The following is an 8,257-nucleotide window of genomic DNA, read 5'->3' on the forward strand; positions in this document are numbered from 1 at the left end:
AAAACTCATGAACTGGCAGTCCGAACAACTCTGGGTTGCAGCTGGGCAGGCCGTGAGGCTGTGCTTCAGTTTTTTTTTTTTTTTTTTCGAGACAGGGTTTCTCTGTGGCTTTGGAGCCTGTCCTGGAACTAGCTCTGTAGACCAGGCTGGTCTCGAACTCACAGAGATCCGCCTGCCTCTGCCTCCCGAGTGCTGGGATTAAAGGCGTGCACCACCATCGCCCGGCAAGGCTGTGCTTCGGGAGACTAGACTTGGTGCAGGTGGCCCTGGTGGCCTCTCTCTCATCAGCACTAATGAGTGAAGGGGGGGGTGCGAAAGCAAGAGCATGTGACCGACTGTCAGTGCACAGCATAGCTTCTGGGCAATTCTAAAGTCTGCTCGAGCGGTTTCGAACAGTTCTCTATGTGTTGCTTTATGCCCATCATACCAGCATAATGAACACTGTCCTCTCTCATTCATAGGAGCATCCAAGTTTCGATGATAACATGGGCACCATGATAACACCATAGCACTTTATAGAGGAGTTCTGGGGACCATATGCACTGCCTGGTGATTCAACACAAAACACAGAAGCTGGCCCGATGGAACTCTAAAGGACCTATTATTAGTGCTAAGCCCTCCCTGCACAGTCACTTCCCACCTCCATCCCATGTGTGTGTCCATATGTGTGCACACCGCATTCAAATATTTGTTGCATGAACAAATGGAATAGGAGAGAGCTTAGGGGTCTAGCGCTGCAGACCTATCATCTAAGCACTCGGAAGGCAGAGGAAGGAAGACTGGGAGCTTACGGCCAGTCTAGTCTACACACAGAGTCTCAAGGGGGAGCGATTCATTAAAAAATAAGAGATAAGTCAGGGGTGATGGTCCACACCTTTAATTCCAGCGCTTGGGAGGCAGAAGCAGACAGATCTCTGTGAGTCCGAGGCCAGCTTGGTCTACAGAGAGAGTTCCAGGATAGTCAGGGCTACACAAAGAAACCCTGTCTCAAAAATCCAAAGACAAAGATATAAAAACAAAGTTAAGAAAGTAACACAATCATGGCTAACTACTGGGGCTGCCCTAAAGTAATGTGGCTTCCCACCTAATTAAATGCATTTACTACTTGCCAAGTATATATAATGATATTCTTTAAACACATTCTATCCATATCTACTAATGTCTCAACCTCAAAAAATAAGGTGCCAAATTTTCAAGCTTCTGAAAAATAATTCAGATGAAGAAAATAAGCAGGCAAAGCATTCCATTCTACTGATTGAGAAAAACAATCTGTTGCTAGGAACATGGCCTTGTTCAGATATATAACACTTATAATAATACAAATCAGAACCAATATTTCACTAAAAAAAATACTGGACCTACCCACCCATGACCACGTTACAAATTAAGAGCTCTCGAGACAGTACCATGATCTCAAAGTAAACAACATTCTCACTTCAAAAAGCAGTTTGTGATTTAAGAATAAGCAAAAAAAAATCTACTGTATTTTCAGAACAAGTTTTCTTTAAAAAGATATTTTCCTTATGTGATTATAATGCATATTTGTTTTTCAATGTTTTACTACCATATCTATGAACACAAATAACAATTTACGTTAGCAAAACTGAAATGGTTTCTGAAAAGCTCAAAACATCAACACATTGGTCTCTAATTATTATGCACTGCTATGTCAAGGTGGACTGTCAGTGTGGTGGTTAATCTTCACTGTCATTTTAACTGGATTTGGAATCGAACGCAGAGTTGTGTCTGTAAAAGTGTTGCCAGAGAGGTTAAACTGAGGCAGGAAGCTCCCCCCAAGTGTGGGGGCATCATCCCACGGTCATGGTCTCTGGTCGCAGACTAAGCATACAGGAAAGCAAGTGGAGAGCCAACACTCCTTGCACTCTTCTGTTAAGATGTAAGGAAATAAGAGTCACCGCAAGAGCCTTTCCAGCCATGAGGACTGTGCCTTCATAGCAAGACCCCAAATAAGCTCTCCCTCTCTTAAGGTCCCCTTATCAGGTACTTGATCTAGTAATAAGTAACTAATACGGCCAGCCAAATATTAGAAGCTTTGCATCCTCCTAAAATCTGTGAGTCCTAGAACTGGACAGGAATTTGTGACTTTGACTCCCAAAATCCATGATTGAAAAAAAAATGCAGGTATGGTGGCACATTCTTGTAATCTTGGAAGTGGGAAGGTAACAACAGGAGAATCCCTTGGGCTCAGAAGCCAGCCAGCCTAGACTAGGGAAATCCCAGGTCAGTAAAAAAACAACTCTCAAAACAAAAGAACCCAGATGAACAGCACTTGAGGATGACATTGTCCTCTGGACTCCACTCCCACGTGTGAGTGCACAGCAAACAGACACACAAACACACATGCCTGCAAGTGTGTGTGCGCACACACACACACTCTAGAGTCCTGAACTATTTTCAGCAATTGCTTAACTCCTCAAAAATGCAATTTCCTTACTTGTAAAATGAAGGTAATAAAAGCGTGCCTGTCAGGCTCCTGAGTAAAGAGCACTCTGAGCTAGGCTCAACGGATATAACCTACTGTATGATAGGTCACTTCTTTTTAATAAAAAAAGTAGTTAATAAATGAAACCATCCTAAATGTCCATCGGTAGATGAATGGACAAAGTAAATGTGGTATGTATCTCTTAATAGATAGATTATAAATGACAAAATTTTTGTCATATTTGCAAAAAAAACATAGTTGCAAAAAAATGAAATGGATACAACTGAAGATTATTACGTTAAGCAAGGTAAGCCAGACTTGGAAAGACAAACACTGTATGTTTTCCTTCCTATGTGGCTCCTAGATTTTAGTTTGTATATGTATACACACACACATACACACACAAATACACATAGATACATGTCGGTATGGGTGTGAGTGTAAGCCATGAGAGGTGAAGAAGGGGTCCTTAGAGCAGGGGGGTACTAAACATGTCTGATACTAAATACAGGGGTTACTGTATAGAGAAAGACTAAAAGAGCATGGGGATAAGAGGCATGAGGAAGCAGGATCAACAAGAACAAAGTATGTATGGAAATACCAGAGAAAATCCATTATTTTGTATGCAAATGTAAGAAAACAATGCAAAGTATAAAATAAATAGGTGAGGACAGATGACCTGTTAAAGAACCCAGCAAAATTTCAGTTCACTGGAACATGATAGGCAGGATAGTGATGCCACAGATGTCTGTATCTGAGACCTGTTACTTTCTGCGACACCTTCAGATGGCACACTCATCAGAATTACCTTGGCTTATTTGAATGGGCCCAGTTGACCTTGAAGAGCTAATAGAGGCTAAGACAGAAGCAAAACAAGGGGGTCAGAGAGAGCACCTTGAAAAAGAAGGCCTATGCGCTGGTTTTGAAGGCAAAGGAAGGGGACTGCCAAGGAAAGTCTCCTGAAACTGGGTCAGCCTCAGTTGCCAGGCAGCAAAACAGACCTAGGCTTACAGCAGAAAGGAACGAAATTCTGTCAACAACCTAAGTCCACAGGAATTCTGTTCTAGGACCTCTGGAGAGGAATGTGGCCCTCCTAACACCTTGGGTTAGCACTGGACTTCTAACCTACTGGGCAAAGATAGTAAGTCCGCATTGTGTTCAGCCTGAGTACATTCATTGGTTCAGGGACAACGGAGACAAGGTTGTGCTGTAAAGTTCCGAAGCTGTTAAGAGCAGAGAGCATTACTCTTCCTACCTTAGAAAATTAAAAAAAAGGTAAGGGCAGCATGGTAGAATTTCCAGAAAGCTAAAGTTGTTCTGGATGTATGTCATTTCTCTTATATAAGACTATTATAAATAAAGAAACTAGGTAATAATTTTTCTCTTTTTTAAAATAAGGTTGAAGAGCAGACCTTCAGAACTTATTCATCTTGTCTGAAACTTTCTACCCATCAATCAGCAACTTCCCATTCCTCCCTCCTCCAGCCCCTAGCAACTACCGCCAGTCAATCTTTCCTTTTGTGTGTTTAGTAACTCCACATACCTCACATAAGTGGAATCACATGGTGTATGACTGCATTATTTCAAAGGCAATTTTTTTATATATAACATAACTCTTTATTGACTTCTCTGGGAATTTCACACCAAGCACCCAAATCCTGTTCACCTCCCTCCATATCTACCCATTACCCCTGCATCATCCTCCCCAAAAGAAACCACCCCCCAAAAAATTAATTAGAAACAAAACAAAACAAAACAAACAAAAAACCACCTTGCTCCTCTTCCATTTTCCTGCCTCTCCAACCTCTTCATTCATCCCGCTGGCACTGGGAGTGTCAGTGTGGCACAATCAGCCCCACCCAGAAACGTTCATTGCAACTGGTCTGGTTCACAGCCTCCAGCCTCTGACACACCATTATCACTGAACCTCAGGGACCTCCTCTTGTATACTCAAAGGCAAATCTTCGATGATCACGTAAGTTACTCTCAACTAAACTTGTGTTTAAAGAGCTAGGAAATCTAGAATGCAGGAAGAGAGTGCACAATGTTTACTTAGGGTGGTGGCTACTGTTTCTCTTGCATTTTCCTGTTGAGCCAGCAAAGGCCAGACTAAAACTATTAAAAGCTCAGCATGAGAGGTTCTATCCAGTTCTCAGAGAAAAGTTTGTATTTCTGTGTTTTTCTGACCTTTAAATAATTATTTTTGGCTTTTAGCAGTCATTTGAAAGTAACTTTTTGCAGATTTTAAAAACCTAGTAAAAAGAAAAATCTGCCATTTACTGGGAGACAGTTGTGTTTAGCTAATTGTAAGAGAACTTGAGCTCTGAGAAGCTGCCTATGGCAGGCGTGCATGCAATCCTCCCAGCAAACACAAAGACAGCCACATGTTCCAGCCTAGCCCAGATTACAAAAGAAGGCCGTGTCTTTAAAAAAGAGCTATTGGGGGCTGGAGAGATGGCTCAGAGGTCCTGAGTTCAATCCCCAATATCTGCATGCTGGCTCACAAGTATCTGTAATGAGATCTGGCGCCCTCTTCTGGCCTACAGGCACACATGCAGACAGAACACTGTATACATAAAAAAATAAATCTTTATCTGGCGCCCTCTTCTGGCCTGCAGGCACACATGCAGACAGAACACTATACATAAAAAATAAATCTTTATCTGGCGCCCTCTTCTGGCCTGCAGGCACACATGCAGACAGAACACTAAAATCTTTTTTTTTTTTCGAGACAGGGTTTCTCTGTAGCTTTGGAGCCTGTCCTGGAACTCCCTTTGTAGACCAGGCTGGCCTCGAACTCAGAGATCCTCCTGCCTCTGCCTCCCAAGTGCTGGGATTAAAGGCGTGCGCCACCACCGCCCGACAGAACACTAAAATCTTAAAAAAAAAAAAAAAAAGATCTGAGGTTGGCATTATTCTGAAAAGGTTTTAGAATACTCATGTTCTAATTAAGTTTCTAAAGTAAAAGAATTCTGGAGAAGATGAGTAAATCAACTGTATAAAGAATTTCCAGCTGTCAGTAAAAGACAGCAGCCACGTTTGCTGATGCACAGCTGGAACCCCAGCACTCCTAAGAATGAAGCAGGACCCTACCTTCAAAGTCAATCTGAAGTACACAGTGAGACTCTCCTTACAAATACAAAACAAACCAGACTTCTGTGCCTACGCAGAGCTTTCAAATGATCAAATAGGAAGGAAGCAGCCTCTGGATTAGCTAGAAGTCATAAAAACTTGGCATGGTGTTGTGCACCTTTAATCCTAGCACTCAGCAGGCAGAGGCAGGCGCATCTTTTGAGTTCAAGGCCAATCTGGTGTACAGAGTGAGTTCTAGCCCGAGAGGGTTACACAGCAACACTTTGGGGACAGATGCAGGCAGGCAGGCAGGCAGGCAGGCAGGTAGGCAGGCGCACGCAAGAACCCTAAAGTGATAGGCTAAGTACTAAAGTGCTGAAGCCATGAAGAAAGCTCGCCGTGTGTGCATATATGATGACTCACGCCCATAAGCCCAGCACTGGTGAGGCAGAGGTAGGAAGACCACCAGAAGTTGGGGGCCAGCTGAGTTACACACTAAGAGCCTGTCTCATAAACAAAAGAGAAAGCTATCACAATAAAATGCAAGACAGCAGCTGATTTGGAAGAGGTGGGGAAGGCTGTGCCTCGTATCAGCTACCTCCCCAGAGGGTTAAGTGGAGAGCTGACCGATCCATTTTCATCTTAGGTCATAGTCAACAAGTATTTGCCTTTTAACAATGCACAGCTGTGAAAGTTTCTAGAAGGTTAAAAGCAGTTCAGTGGGGGAAACTAGAGAAATCTTGAGTGTGGAATATATATTAAGTAATATTACTATCAACAATGAAAGAGCTTTCCTAGGTATGATGTTACCATTGCTGTTCATATAAATGAACCTACATGATCTTTGGAAATACATATTGAATTATAGATGATGTATGGAGAGTGCAATGAATATTTAGAACTTTCTAATGGTTCCATAGAAGAACATATGTAAGTGTGTATATGATCAAACTGCATATATTAAAAGATGGTAAGACAAAATAGCAGGTGCTAATAGGTGAATCTAAGTGAACAGTGCTAGTTTTACAACTCTCCTGTAGGTTTAAAGCTTTTCAAGCTGGTGGCTCAAGCCTTTAGTATCAAATTCGGGAAAGACAGACAGGTGGGTCTTTGTAACTCTGAGGTCAGCCTGTTCTATACAGTCAGAGTTACATAAAGAGAGACCGTCTCCAAAAGAGAAAAAAAAAAACCTCTTCCAAAATAGACAGTGGTAAATATATTCTCATTCTCTCTCTCTCTCTCTCTCTCTCTCTCTCTCTCTCTCTGTGTGTCTGTCTCTCTCTCTCCCTCCTTTCCCCCCTCCCTCAGAGTTAGACACGCTAGCACACTCCTTTAATCCCAGCACTCAGGAGGTAGAGGCAAGCAGTTCTCTTGAATTCAAGGCCAGCCTGGTGTACAAAGCAAGTAAAAAAACAAAAACAAACAAACAAACAAACAAAAAACGCCCATAGTTCTGTATACTGCCAACAGTATGCTGAAAACTACCCAATTAGCCATCAATGGATATATTTTTCCACACAAAAATATAGTCTACAGGAGTTAAAATAAATAAGCTACTGCCTTATATTGCTTATAATCGTAATATTAAAGTACAAATAAGTCTCAACTGAGAGAGCTTATATGTTTGTAAGCCAAGATAAAGGAAAATTACAAAAGCTGAACTGGATGTAATCGTGGCACTCAAAAGACTAAGGGAGGAGGTTCGGGAGTCCAAAGTCATCCTCAGCTATATAGTGAATTCAAGGTCAGTCAGGACAGCAGGAGACTATGGCTAAAACAAACAAACAAAAAAGAACATGGAAGAACCACAGTGCTTTATAATATATACATACATGGTTAAACAAAATATAAAACTTGAAAGAAAATCAAGGATTAAAGAAACACATTTCAGTTAGTGACTCCCTCTGGGAGATAGGAGGGGCCTGGGTAACTTCTTAGTTTTGAAGGTGGGTAGATGTGTGGCTTTACTGTTGGGTTTGAAACTGTACTTCAATACTTTTCAAATTTATTTTTTATGAATACAGTGTTTTATATGCATGTACACCTGCAGGTCAGAAGAGGGCACAAGATCTCATTACAGATGGCTGTGAGTCACTATGTGGTTGCTGGGAATTGAACTCGGGACCTTTGGAAGAATAGCCCGTGCTCTTAACCTCTGAGCCATCTCTCCAGCTTGAAACTGCACTTATAGAAAAAAGAAACACAAACCATGTTGTGATGGCCCTGTTTCTGGATGCACCTATCTTTACATTTTAGACATTTAAATTTTAGCTGAAGCAAAGAACTTTAAGTGACCAATGACAATGACAAAATAAAATATGCCTTTATCCTAATAACTACTAGAAGACAAAATGCAAATGTTTAGAATCAATTCCTAAAAGGAGATGGCATACGGCAGAGCAGCAAATTGCCACAGATTTGTTGTAGGTACTTGAGAGTGCTATAGTTACATGAAAGACAATACAGCTAAGAACTGAGCCACTGACGGTCAGCACACACCTGGAATCAAAGCTACTTAAGCAACTAAGGCAGGAGAACAGTGTTTGAGGTGTCCGACTCTCCTACATAGGAAGACGGTCTCAAAAAAAAAAAAACAAAAAAAAATCCTGGCCATCATTCACACCATTTTAATTTGTGTATGTCTATGTGTACAAACACACATGCATAGTATACCTGCATGTGTATGTGCATGCATGTGTGTGTATATATGTATGCGTGCGTGCGTGCATGTATGTGTGTGTA

At 41.6% G+C, this 8,257-nt stretch overlaps 1 protein-coding gene across 3 annotated transcripts in view; it reads right to left on the bottom strand.

The window, feature by feature from the left end:
- Apoo (apolipoprotein O) overlaps positions 1 to 8,257 on the bottom strand; it is a 52,976-nt gene that overhangs the window by 5,349 nt on the left and 39,370 nt on the right. The gene's annotated exons all lie outside the window — the stretch shown is intronic.

The sequence above is a fragment of the Microtus ochrogaster genome, unplaced genomic scaffold, assembly GCF_000317375.1.
Source record: "Microtus ochrogaster isolate Prairie Vole_2 unplaced genomic scaffold, MicOch1.0 UNK131, whole genome shotgun sequence".
NCBI classification, from domain to species: Eukaryota; Metazoa; Chordata; class Mammalia; order Rodentia; family Cricetidae; genus Microtus; species Microtus ochrogaster.